The sequence below is a fragment of the Heterocephalus glaber genome, unplaced genomic scaffold, assembly GCF_053883595.1.
Source record: "Heterocephalus glaber isolate CG9 unplaced genomic scaffold, H.glaber_assembly_v1.0 deba00000738, whole genome shotgun sequence".
In the NCBI taxonomy this organism is placed as follows: Eukaryota; Metazoa; Chordata; class Mammalia; order Rodentia; family Bathyergidae; genus Heterocephalus; species Heterocephalus glaber.
Genome location: NW_028258161.1, coordinates 6,123,968 through 6,147,426, shown reverse-complemented (window position 1 = coordinate 6,147,426; position 23,459 = coordinate 6,123,968). Strand labels below are relative to the sequence as shown.

The following is a 23,459-nucleotide window of genomic DNA, read 5'->3' as shown; positions in this document are numbered from 1 at the left end:
ACTCATCTATTTTCTCCTCTTCCTTTTCTTTTTTTTTTTTTTGCTATTTAAATTGTGCATAGGCATATATATTTTTTCATTCAGTAAATATGCACATAATAATCTGACTTGTGCTCTGGTACTTTATCATGTCCCTTTTGAAGCTTCAAAACAAGAAAAAAAATACAGCACACAAGCAGAAGCTTTCACATAAATTTTAATAAAAGGGAAATTTAGACTTTATTATATGGTGGTGAGAAACTGATACATATATTTGGAGGGGAAGGAGAAGGGTAGATTACATATTTCCCCAAGAAAGACCTATTCATCTTACATGCATTGTATTAGGTGTTTTAGAGCTTGGCTAGAGGCCAGATAAAAATTAATTTAAAGTCACCTGCTATGGGCTAAATACTTGTGTTCCCCAAAATTTATACAATGAAGCCTTACTCACTCATGTGATGGTGTTTGGAGATGAGGCCTTTGGGAAGTAACAGTTCATGAAGGTGGAGCTCAGGATGGGATTATTGCCCTTATAAGAAGACAGGAGAACTCTCTTTCACTTCCTGTTTTCTCTCTTCCTTCTTCTCCCCATACCCCAGCCCCATGTGAGGATATAAGAAGAAAGCTCTCTGTAAGTAGGGTAGAGGGCCCTGACCCAAAACCCAACCATGCTTGCACTCTAATCTTGAACTTCTAGCTTGTGGAGCAGTGAGAAATAATGTTATTTAAGCCACCTACTTAATGGTACTGTGTTGCAGCAGCCAGAACAACTAAGGGGTTACTCTTGATCCTTTGTTTGTAATCCAGTGCTGATAGCCTCATATAATGCTTTAAGTAGGTGGCCCACATGTCTTGTTTCTGTCCATGCCCCAGGAGTGGAGCCCCTGGCTAAGTCTTTGATGCCCTAGGTGTTAGCTTCAGACAATCACATCACAATCCAAGGACTTCAGAATATGCCATTTACATCATCAACATTTCTCCTTTAGGTGAAATTTTCTTCTAGGAGGATCCCAGTGAGATTTGGTTCTAGAGCAAAGGCAGGGTCATACAATCCAGATAAGTCTTGAGAACCAAAACTATCTACCCACACACTCAGCCTGGGCATTATGAAAAGAAAACACACCTTACTGCCTTCCTTCATGTGATTTTACTATTTTGCAGTCTTCATTGGCATTTATTTTTTTCTCTTCAGGACTGGTCTGACAAGCAAATGATTTGGTTATTCATTACAGGAATTTCCCAAAAGACCCACCAACTTTTTAATGGAAAGTACCGAGGCTTATGGTTTGGATTCTTTCCCTCCCATGTCTCAAAATCCTCCCCTTGCTCCTTCTACCAATCTTAGACTACACTACTATGATTCATACACAGTCCTAATCAAGTCCTCACATTGAAAGAGCAAGCTTAAACCAAATTTCCCATCTATAATAAATTCTACCCTTACCTTCTCACCTTTGCCCTCCCAGACATGGCCAACACTTTGTGATATGGTACTTTTTACCTTACAATGGTAAACAGCAAACCAACATCTATCCTGACCACAAATTGTGCTGGTGATATGTGGGGAGCCAGCTCTTGACACATTTAAATATAACAAAAGAATTTTATGCTTAATTTTGAGGGGGATGAAATGAATTTTTTAAATTATTTTTCTCAAATAAAATTATTATTTATCATTTTTAAAGTTCTGATAGAATTATGAACTGAAGTTATGATTTTCACCATAAATTAAATCTAAAATAAAATTTATACGAGCCAAAATAAATGTTCATAAGTAATTTCAAAATAAATTTATTTCATAATAAATTTCAAAATAAATTTTCTCCTCCTTTAACAAATTAAATTAAATGTAAATAAACTTAAGAAGCAAAAATTTACTTAAGCTAAAAATATGAACAAGGCAAATATCTGTTTAATTAATGACTAATTTGGTACAAATCAAAATACCTCTAAGTCTTCATGTCAACGTTAAATCATTTGGACTTTTTGGTATGGGAAAATTTAACATACAAAATTCTCTTGTTGGCAGTTTCTGTAAGTGAGACTCATCCTCGGTCTTTATCGATAAGGCTACAGCACAGAAGCACTCTTGATATTAGGCAAAACAGAATACCCAGGCAGATAAAACATACACATGACTTTACTAAATGTTTACCACAAATTATTTTTGATCAGCAACCAAGTGAAACATAGTATGTTAGAAGAAGAAAAATATCTTTCTTTTACTCTTCTAACTTCTCAGTTGGGATGCTTATTAACAAGAAATAAAATCACATAAATACATTTGTTTGTTTTTGCAGTACTAGGGATTGAACCAAGAGACATTTTACCAATGAACTATATCTCCAGCCATTTATATTTCAAGAAAGGATTTTGCTAAGTTCCCCTAGAACTTGTAATTTTCCTGCCTCAGCCTTTTGAGTAGCTGGAATTACAGGCATGTGCCACGCTACCTGGCTATTTAGTGCAAATTACTTTTTTTTGTATTAAATTCTTTTATTGGTACATTGTAGGTATACAACACAATTACAGTTCTCATTGGGAATTGTACCTTTATATAATGCATCTTGGTTCTTATTTTTTCCCCATTCCTAGCCCTCCCCAGGAAGTGGTCAAACTGAAACACTTCTATGCTAAGTGGAAAGACTTGGACAAATGTGATAGGACAAAGGGTATGAACTAATAACAATAAATGGGAAAGCTTAGCTAGATCTTTTCATTTGGATTCATTTTGGAGTCCATTTGTTTTTAGACACAAGATGTTCCTTTTCTGTGAGTATAGGGAAGGCACTTCTCATGTAAGGGCTTATGGTCTGTTCTAGGAAAATGTCAGAAAGGTCTTCCCATACCTGCTGTGTCTCAAATTCCTTTAACTCAAAATATTCAGTATGCCAAGGTGCCATATTTTGTGTCAACATGTCTTAAACTCATCAGCTATAAATACCTAATTAAGTCTTTCACTAGAGAGTAAGATATTACAACGATGAAAAATTCTAGAAGAAAAGTATGCTCGGTTGAGAGGAAAAACTGACTTGTCTTTGTATAAACATTATTGCTAAGTAGGAAAACAGGAAAGGAAGGGGGAAGGATAAAGAAAGTTAATTCAAGCCCAAATGGAAGCTTTATGTACAATAATGTTTCTTTTCCTAAATCAGTAGACTCTAGGAATCTGCAGAAATTTGGCTTTTCTTTAAGAGGGGTCTGTAAATTTGTGGGCCAATGCTATATGTTAAATTTTCACTTGAAATAAGTAAACAAGATTTTCTGGCTCAAGAAGGAAAACTAAATATGTGTTCATCTGTTCCACCTTCTCCAAATCAGAGGAAGCATAAAAGTAAGAATCAATTCACAGCAAATTGAAAAGGCAGCATTAGTGTCCATCAATAGAATTTTCTGGCAGATGTAATCAGATGAACTGTAAATTACAGAAGAGCTGGAAACAAATGTAATGAAACAAAAAAAGAAGGAAAGAATCTAATAAAAAGATGAAGAAAAGAATCTCCTGAAAATTGAAGTAAGTTGGTAGAACACAAGATTATGCCTGAGACTCAGGAGCAGCAGGGGCTCCAGAGAAATGGAATCAGGGAAGTCAGATAATTAAGGCCAGCAGAATAACTATTGCTTTGGTGTTGCCTGCAGCAGAAAGCAGGAGTACTACACTAACAAAAATGGAAATTCTGGTCTCAAGAGTGGTTACCAAGGGCTGTGCGAGAAATATGTGACCCCCCAACTATCACAAGCTTTGAGAATTCTGGCATTAGATGATGAGTAACAACAACATGCCCAAGCTGCCTCAGAGATTGTCATATCTGGACTGAGAACATATGTATGTATTTATGTACTTATACTTTTTCTTTCTTTCTTTCTTTTTGTACTAGGTATTGAACCCAGGGGCTTCACACTGAGCTACATCCTCAGTCTTTTTTATTTTTTATTTTGAGTCTCACTAAATCACCCAGGCTGGGTTTGAACTTGAGATCCTCTTGGCTCAGCCTCCCAAAGTGCTGGGATTACAGGAGTGTCCCACCACACCTGGCAAGACTTGGTTTAACCTTTTTTTGTGTCATAGACTCCTTTGGATGTCTTATGATGTCTATGGACCCTGTAATAGATTAACTTTTGAAATATCTAATATATATTTCATAAAATGATGAAAAGGGAAGAAAATTACATTGAAGTAAGACCATAAAAATAATTTTAAAATTATTATAAAAATACTTGCTTTTTTATTCACACACAAAATAACAATATTGAAGCGGTAGTTCTAATACTACCAAAATTTTGTAGTAGTGATGATTTTAATCCACATTTACAAATTAGTGAGACATGGTAATATCTGTGATTTCCAAAAGTGGCAAAGTCATAGTTAATATTAATGCTCTTGCAGTTGCTGCCTACATTCATAATTAAAGGAATTGCTAAATTTTATCTTAAGGCCAGTAAAAGAAATTAAATTTTCATCTAAATACTCAGATCCACTGAATTCTATTCAGATACTTTTTAGTGATTTGTAGCCCTCAAGTAAATAAATTTGACATAGATCTTCATCAATAAATATGCAGGTCACCAAAGGTCGAACATGAAGGGTCAAAAAAAAGTCTTAAAAAGGATCAAACTCCACAAAAGAAATACTCAATGAGGAAACAAATTATAGAAAGCAATGATGAATTGTGGAATTAATAACTACAAACAGTTTCAAAAGGAAAAGATGTCATCTAAAAAAAATACATCAACCAGGGATTTAGCTCAGTGGTTCCACCACCTGGTCCCAAGTTTAATCCCCAGTACTAAAAAAAAAACAATACATGAACCAAAATGAATGCTGTAAAAAAGAAACTTTTGTTGGCAATCTTCATAATTATTGTAATATGGGATGAACTGCAGAATGAATGGGACTCAAAATTAACTTAGTAAATAGAAAGATCCTATTAAGAATTCAAAGGACAGAGAAGAAAAAAGTATTTAAGAAAAGATAAGATACATAGAATAAATCTTAAAATTCTAATAAACATCTTGAATATATATTCAAGAAAAAGTATGTAAAAAATAATAATAAAACCAATTTTTTAAAAAAAATCTCCCAGTTAAAGTTTCTTCATACTGAAAGAATCCATTTCCACCAGTGCAGGAATAACATTTATACATATTCTGTTTAAATATATTAATCCTAATAATAAAGAGAAAGCTCCAATTCATTACGCAAGAGATGATGAGTATAATAAAGTAGAAAGAAATGTTAAAACAGCATTAGACTTTTCATCCACAACAAAAGAATGCTAGAAAACAATGGACCAATACTTTAAAATGAGGTACAAATAGAATTTACAAAAGAAGCTAAACTATCATTTAAAATCAGCTTAAGGCTGGCATACCACTGCCTGCAGCACTGAGGAGGAGAGCCGCCCTCAGCATGGAGGAGGTGAGCCGTGAGGGCACCAGCAACACCCCCCCACCCCTTTGAAATGAGGAGACAGATAAACAAGTCTCAAAACCAGATCTCCAGATCACCTACAGCAACCCCAAAGAGAAACAAGATGGAACAATCTGATACTCAACCTCCTGGACTCCATGAACTGGCAACAAAAGAGGGCCTGGAAAAAATGAAATACGAAATAATTTCTCAGACAACAGCAGAGATTGTGCCCATAGTGTAAGACACGATTAATAAATCTAGAGAAGACATACATAAAAAAAATAGAGGAGCTGAGAAACATGATGAAATCCCAACATAGGAAACAAATGGAATCCATAAAACAGATGTAAACAGATTTCCAGGAGATGAAAAACTCCACTGAAAGTTTATGCAGCAGAATGAGCAAATGTGACGACAGAATTTCAGATATAGAAGATAAGATTGCAATTAGTGACCAGGAAAAGAAAAATTGCTTCAAAATTGTAAGGGACCATGAGAAATCAATCCAGCAGCTGCTAGACGATTCAAAGAATAACATAAGACTAAGAGGAGTCAACCAAGAAACAGGAGAGAGTGCAGATGACATACAAAAACTTTTCACAAGAGTGATTGCAGAAAATGTCCCAAGCATGGGAAAAGAACTTGACATACAGATAAGTGAGGCATATAGGACTCCAACTAGCTTTGATCAAAAACAGAAAAATCTACACATAGCCATATAATAGCTAAGATTCCAGAAAGCAAACAGAAGAACAAAACTCTACAGGCAGTTAGAGAAAAGAAACAAATCACATACAAAGGAGAGCCCATCAGAAACACAGCAGACTTCTCAACACAAACCCTCAAGGCAAGAAGAGCTTGGAGTGATGTATTTCAAGCACTAAAGGAAAACAGCCTCCAATCCAGATTGATATACCCTGCAAAACTACCTTTGAAAATTGATGGAGAAATAAGATACTTTTATGACAAAGAGCACCTTAGGAACTTCATGAATACCAAACCAGCGCACCAAAAAATTTTAGACAATATCCTAGGAAAAGACAATGAGGATCACAACCCCAGGAAGCCTAGCAGAGTGAATCAATTGGGCATGACAAGAAACTAAATGCAAAGGGGGAGAATCCAACAAAAAGGAAGTCAAGACAATGACAATGACAAGTCAATACACATCAGTTATAACCATCAAACTTAATGGTCTCAATTCACCAATCAAAAGAAATAGACTGGCAGAATGAGTCAAGAAGCAAAATCCAACAATATCCTGCATACAAGAAACACACATAATTCAAAAACAAACTCACAGACTGAAAGTTAAAGGGTGGAAAACAATAATACATGCAACAGGAACCCAAAAAAAAGCAGGAGTAGCTATCCTCTTTGAAGATCAAGTGGATTTCAAACTAACATTTCTTAAGAAAGACAAAGAAGGACCTTACATCCTTGTAAAGGGAACAATTCAAGAGGAAGAGATGACAATCATAAATATATATGCACCAAACTCTAGTGCACCCAACTTTATAAAACATACTAACGGTCATGAAAAATCAAATAATCACTAATACAATAGTAGTGGGGGACCTCAATACCCTACTGTCACAAATAGATAGATGAACTAGACAAAAAATAAGCAAGGAAACACTAGAACTCAATCAAACAATTGAACAAACGAACGTAAAAAATGTTTACAGAGTGTTCCATCCCAGAAAATCAGAATACACATTCTTTTCATCTGCACATAGATTGTTCTCCAAAATAGAGCACATGCTCACTCAAAGAACATGTTTAAGTAAGTGCAAAGGAATTGAAATTATCCCCTGTATAGTACTAGGCCATAGTGTGATGAAATTGGAAATCAATAGCAAAAGAAATGGCAAAAAATTCATAAACACATGGAAATTGAACAACACACTTCTGAATAACATGGGTCACAGAGGAAATTAAAGAAGAAATCAGACAATTCCTTCAGTTAAATGACAATGAAAATACAACATATCAAAATCTATGGGACACAATGAAAGCAGTCTTAAAAGGCAAATTCATAGCAGTGAATACTCATATTAGGAAAAGAGACCAAGCTGAATTAAACAACCTGATGCTGAACCTCAAGCCTCTAGAAAAAGAAGAGCAGAACAAACCCAAAGCTCATACAAAGGAGGAAATTATAAAGATCAGAGCAAAAATCAAGGCAATGGAGAATAAGAGAATGATACAAAAAATAAATGAACCCAAGAGTTGGCTCTTCAAAATAAACAAAATTGACAAACCCTTAGCCAACCTTATCAGAAAAAGGAAAGAAAAGGCCTAAATCAATGCAATTAGGAATGAAAAGGGTGAAATTACAATGGACCCAGCAGAAATCCAGAGGATCATCAATACCAACTTCGAGAACCTATACGATGGAAAACACAGAAGAAATGGACAGATTCCTAGATATGAATTACCAAAGTTCAACGAAGAAGACCTAAAAATTCTAAACAATTCAATATCAATCAATGAAATTGAAAACATAATTAAAAGCTTACCAACTAAGAAAAGCCCAGGTCCTAATGGTTTAACTACTGAATTCTACAAGACATTTAGAGAGGAACTATTGCCACTACTGTTTAAACTCTTCAATGAAATTGAAAGGGAAGCAATACTCCCAAATTCATTCCTGGAGGCAAGCATCACCTTGATCCCCAAAGCAGAGAAAGACCCAACCAAAAAAGGGAACTATAGGCCAATCTCACACATGAACATAGATGCAAAAATACTTAATAAGATACTGGAAAATAGAATGCAGAAGATCATCAAGAAGATCATACACCCTGATCCAGTGGGATTCATCCCAGGGATGCAGAGATGGTTCAACATATGCAAATCAATAAATGTAATGCACTGTATCAATAGAGCCAAGGACAAAAATCATATGATCACCTCAATAGATGCAGAAAAAGCATTTGACAAAATCCAACATGCACTTATGATGAAAACCCTACAAAAAATTGGAATAGATGGTCTCTACCTCAATCTGATGAAAACCATCTATGAAAATCGACCAGCCAATATCATACTAAATGGTCCAAAACTGAAATCCTTCACAATAAAATCAGGAACAAGACAAGGATATCCACTATCACTGCTCCTGTTCAATATAGTCCTGGAAACATTAGCCACAGCAATTAGACAAGAGAAAGAGAAAAATGGAATAAAGATAGGAAATGAAGAAGTCCAATTGTCATTATTTGCAGATGACATGATACTCTATATAGAAGACCCCAAGAACTCCACCAAAAGTCTTCTAGACTTAATAACCAAATTCAGTAAAATAGATGGATACAAGGTCAACACAAAAAAATCTATAGCTTTCCTCTACATGAACAACAGACTCACTGAGAAAGAAATAGGACAAACAATTCCTTTCACAATAGTATCCAAAAACCTGAAATATCTAAGAATCAACCTAACAGAAGAAATCAAAGACCTTTTCTCTGAAAACTATAGCATTCTAAAAAGAGAGAGTGAAGAGGATATCTGACAATAGAAAGACATCCCCTGCTCCTGGGTAGGAAGAATCGATATAATAAAAATGGCCATACTTCCAAAACTGCTATACAGATTCAATGCAATCCCAATTGAAATCCTGGCAGCATACTTCACAGACCTGGATAAAACAATCCAAAAATTCATTTGGAACAAGAAGAGACCTAGAATAGCAAAAGCAACTCTAGGCAACAGAGACATGGCAGGGGGTATCACAATCCCCAACTTGAAACTATACTACAAAGCTACTGTGATAAAAACAGCATGGTACTGGCAGTGAAACAGACCTGAGGACCAGTGGAACAGTTTAGAAGATGCAGAAAAAACTCCAGACACACTCAGCCACCTCATCTTTGATAAAGGAGCCAAACATCCTCACTGGAGGAAAGATAGCCTCTTCAATAAATAGTGCTGGAAAAATTGAGTTTGAACTTTCCAAAGATTACAACTAGACCTACATCTTTCACCATGGACTAAACTAAAATCTAAATGGATTAAACATCTAAATATTAAAACACAAATGCTGAACTGGCTGGAACAGAGCTTAGGTAGAACTCATGAAGACATTGGTGTAGGAAAAGATTTTATAAATAAAACCTCAGTTGCCTGTGAATTAGCACAAACAATCAACAAGTGGGATCTCTTCTTATTGAAAAGCATCTGGACAGCAAGAGAAACCACCAACAATGTGAAGAGACAACCCACAATGTGGGAAAAATTTTCACCTGTTGCTCCTCAGACAAACGTATACTATCAAGAATCTTTAAAGAACTTTAAAAAATCAGACCTCCCAAATTTAAAGATCCAGTCCAAAAATGGGCATCTGATATGAACAGACATTTCTCAGACAAAGAAGTAGAAATAGCAAATAAACATATGAAAAAATGTTCAACATCACTGATCATTCAAGAGATGAAGCAGAAAAAAATGCTGAGATTCCACCTCACCCCAGAAAGAACGGCTGCTATCATGAAATCAACCAATAACAAATGCTTGTGGGGCTTTGGGAGAAGAGGAACACTGCTCCACTGCTGGTGGGAGTGCAGACTGGTGCAACTACTGTGAAAATCAGTATGGAGATACCTCAAAGAACTAGGACTGGAAGTCCCATTTGACCCTGCTATTTCCCTGCTGAGTATCTTCCCCAAAGAATTAAAAGAATCATACCACAGTGATATATGTGCACCCATGTTCTTAGCAGCACAATTTGTAATAGCTAAAACTTGGAAGCAGCCCAATTGCCCATCAACTGGAGACTGAATAAAGAAAATGTGGTTTTTTAATAAAATGGAGTACTACTCTGCCATAAAAAATGAGAAATTAGAGACATTTATAGCTAAATGGATGCACATTGAGGCGATATTCTTGAGTGAAATAAATAGGACACACATGTGTAAATACCAAATAGTGTTTCTAGTGTGAGAAACTGAAAGCATAAATAAGGACTAAACAGTATAATGGATAATGTGAAATAGGAAGAAAAGGGGCAAAGTGGAAGGAGAAATGGGAGCAGTAGGGAAAAAGAAATAAGGGAATGGAATTAATATGAGAAAATGAAAAAATGGAAACAAAGTCTTTGTAAATAGGGAGGGCAGGGGAATGGGAAAAAAATAAGGACCAAGGGAGATTATATAAACGTGCAAATTTCCAATGATGAATGTCATTATATTGTATACCTAAAATGTGCCAATAAAATTAATCTTTTAAAAAAAGAACTTAGTGACCCACATTTAAAAAAAAAATCAGAGTAAGTAATAGTATGCAAGATCTCAAATTTTAACACCCATAACCTTCCTGGAAAATACAAAATAATGTGTTCTAACAAAATAAAAATTCAATTCTAGAAAGCAGAAAATACCTAGAAAAAAAAAGAGCAAAGAAAAGATAAAACCTGCAGTTAAATTCAAATAGCAATTATTGATTGACCCTAAAGTTAGTTCAATTCCTAAGAAACCATTCCTAACTATGTTAACTTTTTGTTGCTGTGACAGAATAAATGAGAAAAACACCTTAAAGGAGAAAAGTCTTATTTTGGCTCACAGTTTAGAGGGTTTTAGCCCAGGGTCACTTGGCTCCATTTCTTCTGGACCTGTGATGAGGTAGACATCATGGTGGGGAGCACAGCAATTTAATATATGGCAGCCAGGAAGCAGAGAGAGAGAAGAGAGCCAGAAAGGAAAGGGTTGGGGACAAAATATAGTCCTCTAGAGCCAAGGATTTAGCTCAGTGGTGCTGCCACCTGCCTCACAAGTGCAAGGTCCTGAGATCGATCACCAGTACTGGAAAAAAAAAAAAGATATAGTCCCCAAAGCCATGCATCATGTTTCACTCTCTTCAAATGGTCTCACCTCCTAAATTTCCATGATCTCATCAAATTATGAATCGATCGATAGGTTAATTCATTGATGAAGCTACAGAACTCGTGATTCAGTCATCTTCCAAAAGACCCATCTCTGACCAATGCAACATTGAGTTCCAAGCCTATAACACATGAACCTTTGGGGACATTGCACATCCAGAGCATAACACTCTGCATACAAATTTATTAAATGTTTTCAAATTCAGAGAAAAATATAGCTTTAAATGAAGTAATTTAACTGAAGAGAAAAATAAATGAACTAATAACTCAACATGCTAAAAGAAGTCAGGAAAGTATTCCAAAGTGATTACATAACTAGAAGGAAACCTTCCCAACTCAACATAAGAGGATAAATTAATCCTGGGGCAAAGATTAGGAGTTTTGCAACTTCATTCAAAAAGCAGTGGTCTAAATATCCTAGGAAAAGACAATGAGGATCACAACCCCAGGAAACCCAGCAGAATGAATCCATTGGGCGTGACAAATTAAACGCAATGGGGGAGAATCTACCAAAAAGAAAAAGTCATGACAAGGCTTTTAAAACTTTTAGCTTCATCTCCCTAGTGAGTGTATACTTCAATCTTGTTATTGTACTGATTAGTATTTTTCTGATTCTAGAGTTGCACACCTTTCTTGGTGCTACACTGGCTATTTATCATCTTCTTATGTGTACTTTTTAATTAGGTTGTCTATTAATGAGCTCTAAGAATTCTTTATATATTCTGGTCATAGGTTATATGCATTGTAAATATGATCTGTTTAAGGACTACTTTTCATTTTAATGATGTCATTTAAAGTTCTAAATTTTGATGGAATCTCATTTATCAATTTTTTTTCTTTTATACATCATGTCTTTTGTATCCTAGGTAGTTCTCATGTACCCTGAATTCATAAACATTTTCCCTTATAATTTCTTCTTAAGGTTTTACACTTTTAGACTTTCATATTTAGGTTCATAGATCCCTTAAAGTTATTTTCATGTATGGAAATAAAGAGTTGAGGTTAATTTTTGTATACGGATACCAGGTGTTCTAATGCAGTTTGCTGAAAACACTATCTCTTCCTTGGCTCTTGAATTGAGTTTATATTCTATAAAATGCTAATGTTAAATAATCTTTGAAAACTCAGTGGACCATATATGTGTGGTTCTATTTCTAGATTCTCTGTTTTATTCAAATGATCTATATGTCTTTTCTTACATCAACACTGCCTTGATTACTGTAGCTTTAGAAGAAGTCTTAAAATTAGGTACTAAACGTCTTCCAACACTGTTTTTGTTTTTTAACTTTTCTAGGTCCTTTGTACTCCTACATAACTTTTAAATTTCAATGTCCAATTCTTCATTTATAGCAAGTATACACAGACCTAAATTTTTATATATACCTTGTGTTTTCTAATCCTGCTAAATTCAAGTACAAGTTCTAGGGGCTCCTAGAGATTTCTTAGTATTTTCTCTGTAGATGATCATTTCAACTACATATAAAGATTTTGCTTCTACCTTGCCAATACTATCCTAATTGTGTCATTTTATTGCCAGACTATTTTGGTTTGAGCCTATGCTTTAAAGTTTAATGGACAGATGAAGAGTAGGCACATCTGCCCTTGTTTCCTACCTTAGCGAGAAAGCATTGTATCTTCTCCATTCATATAAGGTGTTCTCACTGGAAGTATGGAGTACATGTCTTTAATCTGTTGAGCAGTTTCTGTTCTACTTCTAGTCTCCTGATAGCTTTTACCATGAACAGCTGTAGAATTTAGTCCAGTGCTTTTTCTCCAACTAGTGGCACGATCATACGGCTTTTCCCTTTTCTCTGTTAAAATGATGACTTTCGGGGGTGGATCTTCCAATGCTGAACCAACACTCCCATCCCTATAACAAAACCACTTTCTACATACTGCCAGATCTGACTTCTAATAGTTTGTTTTGTTAAACAAATTTCTATCTATGTTCATACCTTTTTCTTCTATTATCTTTATGCAGTTTTAGGATTAGCACAATGTTGAGTTCTTAAAATGAGGGGAGAAGTGTTCCTTCTTTTTTCTGCTTTAATTGTTTGATATAATTTATCAGTTAAAATGTATATGAGCCTGCTGTTGTCATATAGGAAGGTTTTCAAGCTAGGAATATACTTTCTTTAATAGGTGCTATTCAAATTTTATATTTCCTCCAGAGTTAGTTTCATTAATTTGTCTTCCAAGGTACTTCTTAGAAATTGTCAAATTTATTTCAAAAAGGATTTTTGTAATATGCTTTCTATATCCTTGTAAATTCTGTAAAATCTGTGGTAATGTCTCCTAGATCTTGATATTGTAATTTTAAAAATGTATAATTGACATTGGGTAACAGGAAGAAAAGGTCTAAAGGAGCAGGGGAAGTGGGAGGGGTAGGGGAAAGGAAAAAAGGGAAAAGAAAAAATATGAGAAAAGGCAAAAAATGGAAACAAAGTCTTTGCAAATAGGGAAGGGTGGAGGGGGTGAAGGGAGGGCAGGGGAAAGGGAAAAAAATAAGAACCAAGATACTCATGTAGTGGTACAAGATCCCAATGATGAATGTAACTGTATTTTATGCCTAAAATGTACAATAAACTTAATGGGAAAAAAAAGCAGTGGTCTATATTTTTTGTGTGAAGTAAAAAAGAATCCTTAAAATTCAATAATATGAAAATATACAATTCAATTTTTAAAATGGGCAAAAATATTTGAATAGAATTTTATCAAAGAAGTCAGACAGATGACACACAGGCATATGAAAGATAACATCAGATTTCATGAGAAAAATGCAAATTAAAATCACAATAAGCTACTACTACACAGCCACAATATGTCTACACTTTTTAAAAATAATAATATGAAGGGTTGACAATGATGTGGAGCAACTATAATTCTTATATCTTACTAGGAATATAAAACCATAGGAACAATAATCAAATTATTGGTTGTCAAGGGCTGGGATTGGGGAAATACATAAACATTGTTAATCTGTATGGTGGAAATGTAGATATATATTTTATTTCCTGTACTTTAAAATCATTTTCTCAAAATAAAGAAGGCAATAAAGACATTTATACCTTGTGCTATGGCTCTGAAGAGATTTAGAACAAAAACTGAGATTGAACTCTAGAGAGTACAAGATCTCAAAACACAGATTTTTGTGTTCTATCCTCTCATTGCTCCATTTTAATTTTCATACTCTTACTTTATCTTAAGTTATATTTCCTTATTTCCATACCCATATATATAATCTATGTGATATATGTGTAACTATGTAAATCTCTGTGCGCAAGGCACCATAAGGTGAACAAGAGTTCAAATTTATAGTTTCTTATCAGATCATTTCTAGTAATTAAAGGTAAGTGTGTAGTTTAAGCACCTTATTATTAAATCACCATTTTATGAATGTCATCTAAAAATTATCTGATACAGAATCATTCTAACCTTAAAATGCATACCATTTATAAACCATGTATCCATCTGAATAAAATAACAGTTTCATTATGTCTCCTACGCACACATTCAATTACCATAGGGAATTACAAAATATTCAAAATTTTTGACTAACTACACTAATAACTAGCCTTTATAAAATACCTGAGGCATAGAGAGTATTGCTTCAAGACACAACTTCTTGGGTCAGACTGCCAAGGTGAATGCCAATTACTAGCTGTGGTGACTTGGACAAGTTACTTAAAACTCTGTTCTTCAGTTTCTCCATCTGCAAAATGGAAGGAATAAAAAGGTTGTTGTGTTTATTCAATGAGACATGAGAAACCCTTACAACATAAACTGCTGAAATAAAATCTCTTCCCAGAAACATATTATCATACTATCATTCAGAAGATGATCATTTTGAAGCATTCAGCTGACAGCTCATTCTGAGCACAAAAGTGCTAAAGATTCCTCACAAGTAACCAGCAATATAAAATCTCTGCCTTAATTTTTTTCCACTTCTATTCATTTTATCAAGCCACTTATCCAAAAGTTACTTTTCTTTATGACTGGGCATTTGCTCAAAATGCTCCATGTGATAGGGGCACTAAATCCTGTCAAAAGTTTCTTAGGTGCTCCATGCCCGTAGTATTGGTACTACCCCATCTTACTCAGGTAACTAGTATTTTCACCATTAAACTTGGCCTTTACAATTGATAGCTTTTGTATTACACGTTTAGCAAATATTAAAGAATTCCTCTTCAGTAGTCTGCTGGGTTAGGTTGGTATGGAGCTGGTTAGAGGGAACAACTGTATGCCTCTCTTCTTCACTCTGTATTTTATATTTATGCTATGAAAATCAGCAAATCAGGTATATTGTCTTTGTTGTTATTTTAGGGACCTTTTGTTAGACATTACCAACATATCACTGCATCTTGTTCAAAAGACTCAGCCTTTGTGAAGTTCCAAAGTAAAGTACCCGTATAACCTTTATTACTATAGTTTACATCAAGAGCATGTTATCAGTGGATATCTTAATTTACATATGTCAAAGAAATATGGGTTTCTATCTGCAATACTCATATTTGTGAATCTCACTTTCTGTTCCATCTAAAAATCTAAGCACAAGCCTTCAGCTTCAACAGTAACTATTGTGGTAATGATGTAGGTTGATAATGCTACACAGCAAATTAACTTGGAAATATTGATACATGATGTAAGTACTCTCATAAATTCAGTTCTTTTTTATTGAAAAAATGCTCACATCCAGAATATTTTATTTTGTTCTACAATTTTTATAAAGGCATTTTGCCAAATGCATTAAAAATTTGATTTTACTTGTTAAGATTTGTAGGAACTGCTTTAAATTTATTATAAAAAAATAACAGCTAGAGCAACACATTTTTCCCTTTCATTAAGGTAGTGAAAGAAAGAACTTTAAGAGCTTTTCCATAAAAATGCTCTAAAATATTCCATTAAAATTAAAAGGCAACTGCCATTTCACACGTGGTCAAATTTAACTATTCAAAGTTATTTTAGGTATATTGGTCCCCAAAGACCAAACTACCTGAGAGTCCAGCTGTGTTCAAAGGAGATGCTGAGTTCCAGAATTCAGCCACCAGAGTTAGACAGGGCCCATACAAAGAGATGCTTAACTAGAGAAAGGAGGACTAATTCTGGATTCAATAGTAGTATTCTACTTTCCCCAAATACTCACTTGAATAGAGATTTAGTTAGGAAATAGAGATTTAGTTGGAATGGTCAAGGAAAAATACACCATACAGAAAAGAACTGGAAACAAAGGCCTAATTCCAATATCAATGGCCTTTGATCACATATCAGTGATATTTAATGGAATCTCAGTAGCAAGAAACATTCCAGGCTATGAAAAATAATAGCATTTCAATTCTTAAACTCTCATGATCAAAAAAGTACCCTTCAAATGCTACAATAACATGTATATTTGTTGCTGTTATTTTTTCTGATATAGTTCTTGGCTAGTTTTATTTCATAGCAATACTTGTGGATTTATTTATTTATTTATTCATTTATTTTCATTATTGGGGATTGAACCCAGGGCCTTTGGACTGAGCTACAACCTCAAACCTTTTGAACTTTTTTACTTTTAAAACAGGATCTCACTAAGTCACTAAATGCCCGATCTAGGCTTGAACTTGCAATTGCCCTGCCTTGGGCTCCCAGAGTATTGGGATTACAGGTGAACACCGCCATGCCTGACTTATTTGTAGATTTTAAATATGGGTCAGATATTACTGGCCATAAAATTAGGTGGCTTCATGCATAACTAACTTATGTATTCTTTAAGGTAGTCCATTATATGTAACTAGTCTTGCCATCAGATTTGTTATGTAATTATTTTAATGCCCCAAGTATCAAGAAATAAGAGTACAGTATTTTATATTTTCAGATATTTGAGTTTTGTATTTAAATCTTAATATTGCTCTTTCTGAACCTTGTTAGAGTCTCCTAGAGCCCTAACAAACTGAATAACTTATTTTTTCCTTAGTATTAGATGCTATTGTCTGCAAAATTTTATTTTTTGCATAAAATGGAGTTATAAAAAAAGATAAACTATTGACTACAAAAATAAAAAAGAAAACCACAAATAATTAAAAATATCAAAAGACTTGCCAATCAGTGTTTGCATCTAATTTCCCCAATCAATATTGGAAACAGGCTATGGGCAAGAATATTTTGTTTTGTTTGCTTGTTTGTTTAATCAAGTGAAAAGTCCAGGGCTTGAAACTGTATATACTTGGAATATAATTTTGACTTCTACATTTACTCACTTTCTTGGATCCTGAGAATCTCACTCAATTTCAAGTGACTTCTATGTTTCATCAGATTTCCTTTCTGGCCCATTAAAAATGGGAAATGAAACTAATAAACTATCCTGTAATAATCTTATTTATACAAATAAAGTATAAAGAATGGAATAGTAACATTCAGATTAGGTCATTGAGTTCCCCAGAAATATCCCTATAAAGACCTTCTCATCCTCTGCTTTACAATGATTTCTTAATGTTAAGTACAATTATAATATTATTTAAAGTGAAAGATTTCTTCAAATGCACACATATTTTTACTACTTGTTTGTAATCCAGTGGCCACTGGCTTTTCTTTCACTTAAATTAAGAAAGGGGCCACTTCCAGTCCACTCACCTACTCGTTTACTATGAGCTCAACTCTGTTGGTTGGAATGCTGCCACATGTTTATGAGAGCCTAAGGGATACTGGACGGTTGTCATCTTTCTTTTGGCCCCTCCCACAGCACCAAATGACCTAGCAAGGTTACTGCACCTGGACACTGCATTCCCTGCAGAGCACTTTGTTAAACAGAATTATGGAAAACTTGGACCAAGTTCAGAGAAGAGCTACTAAAATGGTTAAGAGACTGAGGGAGCCAATTTATAAGGAACTCAGAAATGTTTGGGTAAGTGGCAATTATTCTAAAAAAGGTGGGGTAACTTTGCCATTGGGTTTAAATTCCGTGCCTCACTGAGGAAAAGGACTCCTTTCAGCACTCTACATTAAGAAATACTTTGAAGAAAGGATAGAATCTTACTCTTTCTTAGGCCTCTAACCACTGCAAGGCCTCCTTGGGTGGTATTCACACTCAGGATAATAACTTCTACAAACAAGCACAAAAGGCAACACCACCAAAGCAGAGAGCTCATTTAAGAAGGTGGAAGGAGCTGAAAGGAAAGTTTTCCCAGGAGTCTTGGAGAACAAAGCTGGGCATAAAGTGCCAGTCCTTCCATCTCAGTTAAGCATTGGAATATATTTATTCACACTCACTGCCCATTTTGGCTCAATGGGTGGTGCCATTTAATGAAAGCTGCCACTGAGTATGGAAGTCTGTCTACAATAAATGGAGAATGTTGATATTATATTTATAAGAATAAAAGTTTCCATTTAGCCAAAGAGTAAAACCTAAGAATAGACTCTACAATAGTCAAGGAGGCTGAGTGAGATAATTCCTCATAAGAGCACTTTCCCAAATGTCTTTCAGGTGAAGTTGATATGTGTTTGCGATGTATTTGTTTCTTACCAGTGAAACCTCTCAGAGCCATTAATATGCAGAAGTCTACTACATCCTCTGAAAGGGGTATAGTGCAAACCACTTCCCAAATTCAGACTGGACCTGAATCCCATGTTCCTTAAACATAGGGCCTTTATTTTCAGAGACACATCCATAATGCCTTTTAGAATACTCTACTCAGTAAATGAACAATGAAACCAATGACTCACCCTATGCTAGAACCCAGGTCTTCATTTCCAATCCTCTCATTTTCCCACCACACTGATATTTGAGTTGCTCTTTACTTACAATGAGTTTGTATTCAATATCAATGAAATTAAACATATTAACCAAAAGCAGTCTGAAGCTACTCAAGGTCACTCCTGAGACCGTCTCACTTGCTTGAGGCTTCCAAGTTTCTGTTACTGGATGTGTATCTACAGCGTTGTATTCTTTTTTCTTATGGAGGGTGCACAAACTGTATTACCTTCATACCCTGTGATACCTGCCATGCTATAATGAAATTGGATTTTTGCCAAACTTACATATTATAATGGGGTTGGTTGATGATACTATATACTAAAATTTACTTTGGATTACTCTGGGGTCATCTTTAAGAGGTCCTATGTAGCTGAAATTAGAAACAAGTCTAGGTTCATTTTTCCATACACTTCATAATTATATTAGCTTCAACCATCTCACTTCTTAATGTTCTTCTTAAGATGTTTATTATAGCCAGGCATCATAGCCAAGCTATAATACCAGCACTCTGGGAGGCTGAGGCAAGAGGATTGGTAGTGGATTTGAGCCCAGCCTGGGCCACCCGGGGACTTAACAAGGCCCTGACTAAAAATAAAAATAAAAATAAAAATAAATAAGCCAGGCATGGTGGCTCACACCTAAAATCCCAGCATTTGGGAAACTGAGTCAAAAGGATTGACATAAATTCAAGGCCAGCCTGGACTACATAGTAAGACTCTGACTAAAAAAAAAAAAGGGCTGGAGTATATAGCTCAGTGTAAAGACCCTGGTTTCAAAGTCCCAGTACCTAAATAATAAATAAGATGCTTATCACTTTTACTATGCTTATTAAAAATGGTTCTTAAAAAATGAGTTTTCCAAAATAATCATATTTTCATTCTATCTTTCAATATTTTAAACTATGTATAACCACTCTGAATACACCACATTGTGTTACTGCAGTTGGAATTTCTTGGAAAGACCAAATGAAGTTGCTGCATCAATCTTCCTGTGGAGTAGAGACTGACTTTTTTTTTTTTTTTTTTTTTTGGTACCGGAGATCAAACTCGGGTCCTTGCATTTGCAAGGCAAGCAGCGGAACCACTGAACTAAATCCCCGGCCCGAGATTGACATTTTTAAACCTGAATCTACAGTACTGTAATTTGGTACCCCAATTCTTTAAAAATTTAATTTATATTGACGTTGTCTTCTGGAATTTCCTATAAGCTGCCTGAGATAAAATTAAACTCCAGCCTAGTCTTCATTTTATCTGCTTTCTACTTGAGATTATGCCTTCAAAATTAAATCTTATCCAAAACAAAAATACTTTATTACAGAATATAAATCAATAACTAACAAACTGTCCTTAGTAATTTATCATTATTAATAAACCATTGTTTAAGCTTTGACTACAGATATCTAAAACTTTGTAGACTCCTTCCAGACTATTCATAATTTGACAAGATATTCTAAAAGCCCCCTCACACACACACACACACACACACACACACACACACACACCACTATTCAACCACTTTGTATAGACCAATTCAGAGTTGTACTTTCTCATTTTATAGCAAAAATTACAAAATTAAAAATAAGACTAAGCATAATAATCAAAAGTTTTACACTGCTCTCTTTCCTTCCCCACATCTTACTGAGTTGGTGACTATGAGCTGAGCCCAAAATAGCAGCTGTGCACTGCCAGGTTAGCCACAGTCATTTCCAAGCCAAGGGGGAACAGACAGATACCCCCTTTACAAGTCTAGTGTTTGTAAATATCCAATGAAATGACTTCATTTAGTCAATTATTTCTAGAGAAAGCTGGCAGAATAATATGGTAATTAAATTGAGGACCAATGGAAACTGTTAAACAGGAATTATTTTGCCCAGAAGTTCTAGTTAATGCTTTTTATGTGTTTTCATTTTTTAAAAAATGCTAGAAATGCTAGTGCAATTAGAAGAAATTTCTTCTTCATTAGAAAACATATTTAAAATATTCCAGGGAAGACAGCATAGATAGGGAGAGGAGAAATTCAGTTTTCTAGTATCTTAATAGAGTCAGTATGATTTCTTTAAGAATGTACGATGAATTCTGAAATTAAAACAAGCAGAAAAAACCCCAAAGCCAAAACACCATATAGACAAGACTCAATTGCCCAGGTGCTAAGTATTAACTTCATACTGCTGCATATTTTTCCCAGTCTACACTTAGCTCTTCTCCTGGCCACCAGGAAGACATGATTCACCCATCCATCCATCCACCCATCCATCCATCCATCCATCCATATTAACCCACCATCTCAGGCATTGTTCTAGTACTTTGTAACACAGCAGTAACAAAATTACTTTCCAATATACCTCACATTGCTCCCTAATAGTAACACACTCAGGGACAGACAAAAATTTTAATGCAACAGAATATTTTGGAATCTGAAAACTGATGGAAAGAGCTCTGAATCCTTCCCAAAGGAAAATAGGAAAATGCAAGGTGTTAATTTTCTTGTAGCACTCCATTTTTTAAAAGTTTTTTTTTACTAGTGCATGTTTGTAATATATAATTATATTCATCATGGGAGATATATATATCTCTAATCTTAATCATTTATAGCACGTCATTTTAAAATGACTCTTACATATCGTCATGCAAGGCATATATATTTTATTCTGATCCCCTAACATTAGTAAACATTAACTAACATTAGTAGTAGACTAGACATTAAAGAAGAAAATGGTAAAAATAATAGTGAATTTGAAAACTTAGCAAGACAAATTATACAAAATGAAGCAAAGAGAGAAAAAAGATATTAAAACATTAAAACATCATCAGTGAGCTACAGAAAAACTTTAAGTGGTTAACACATATATAATAAAAACCCCAAAAGAAAGGAGAAAGAAGGAAACTAAAATAAGTAAATAAATGAAGAAATAATGGTTAGAAAATCTTTGTTTGATAATAACTATAAATACAAACACATACCAAGCATCTCAAAGAACCCCAATTATAAGAAATATATAAACTATGCCAAGTCACATCATCTTCAAACTGAGCAAAAATAGTAATAAGCAAAAATCCTCAAGAAGACAGAAAACAAGATATATGAAGGAACAAAGATGAGAATGATAGTAGAGTTCTCATAAAAATTATGCAAGCTAGAAGATGGTGGAGCAGCATCTATAAAGCACTAAAAAGAAGTCATACTAGAATTTTGTACCCAATAAAATACCTTTCAAAAGCAAAGGCAAAAGTTTTTCATATAGAAAAAAGCTTAAAAAATTTATTACCAGCAGATATGTATAAGAAACTTAAAGGCAGTCCTTTAAGCAGAAGAAAAATGACACCTGATAGAAATATGAATCTACAAACACACACACACACACACACACACAAAGAGTACAGGAAATTGCATCTACCTGGGTAAATATGAATTTCTTATTTGAATTCCTCTTTTTTTGTTTTTGTTTTGTTTTTAATTGTGGTTGTTGTTTTGAGACAGAGTCTCACTATGTGGCCTGAGCTGGCCTAGGACTCCCAGCAATCCTCCTGCCTCAGCCTCCCAGGTGCTGGGATTATAGGTATGTGCCACCACGCCTGGTTTGAATCTGTTTTAAAAGATAACTAACAGTTTAAACAAAAATAACAACATCACAGTGTGGGTTTTATTTCACATATATAAATGAACTATATGAAACAATACCATAAAGGCTAGAAGGGAAGAAGAGGAAATATACATTAGTAAGGTTCTTATACTATATAGGGTATAATACTACCGACCAAAGACTGTAAGTTAAAGACGTATATCATGACCCTAAAACAACTGCTAAAAATAACACAATACTACAGTATACCTAACAAGTAAAAAAAAAAACGGAAAATCTGAGAAAACAACTGGCACTAGCTTCTCAATCTCTAGCCCCTCCAGTTGTCACACTGATACAGCATGGGCCAGAAAGGCAGGCAAACAAAAACAGGTATTCACCACAAGTCACAGTGTTGGCATAAATTATCTGGTAAGGTCAAAGACCCCAGATACATAAAGTCAATCTTATCAGGCAGGATATTCCAAGGGCTTAAACTAGAACTTACCTCCTGGGAGTCAGTCTAGGGCGACTTCTTTTTTCAGAACTTGCAAGGTTTGAGCATCCCAAGTCAGCTGAGTTAATCCTTTATTGCACAATAAAAGAATAATATGAATGGTATGCTAATACATTCAACAAGTTAGATGAAACAAAAATACCTTGAAAAAAATTAACACAAGTCACTGAAGAGAATATTGGGAGTGGTGCTGCCCACCTGTAATTCCAGCTGCTTGGCATGCTAGGTAAGAGGATGGCAAGGTGGAGGCCAGCCTGGACAACTTAGTGGCCCTGTCTTGTGGTGTGCCTCAGGGGCACAGCACTTGCCTACCATGGAGGAGGCCCTAGGTTCAATCTCCAAAATCTTTTAAAAAAGAAAAGAAACAGAACATATGAA

General features: G+C 34.8%; 1 long non-coding RNA gene across 1 annotated transcript; it reads right to left on the bottom strand.

Moving 5' to 3' along the window:
• Positions 1 to 223: 223 nt before the first annotated feature.
• LOC110345856 (uncharacterized) lies at positions 224 to 23,459 on the bottom strand. The gene is made up of 5 exons (XR_002389479.2): positions 23,280 to 23,459; positions 23,073 to 23,150; positions 14,865 to 14,988; positions 1,106 to 1,181; positions 224 to 1,008 (listed from the first exon to the last, which is right to left on the bottom strand). It is a non-coding gene; the product is annotated as an uncharacterized LOC110345856 (long non-coding RNA).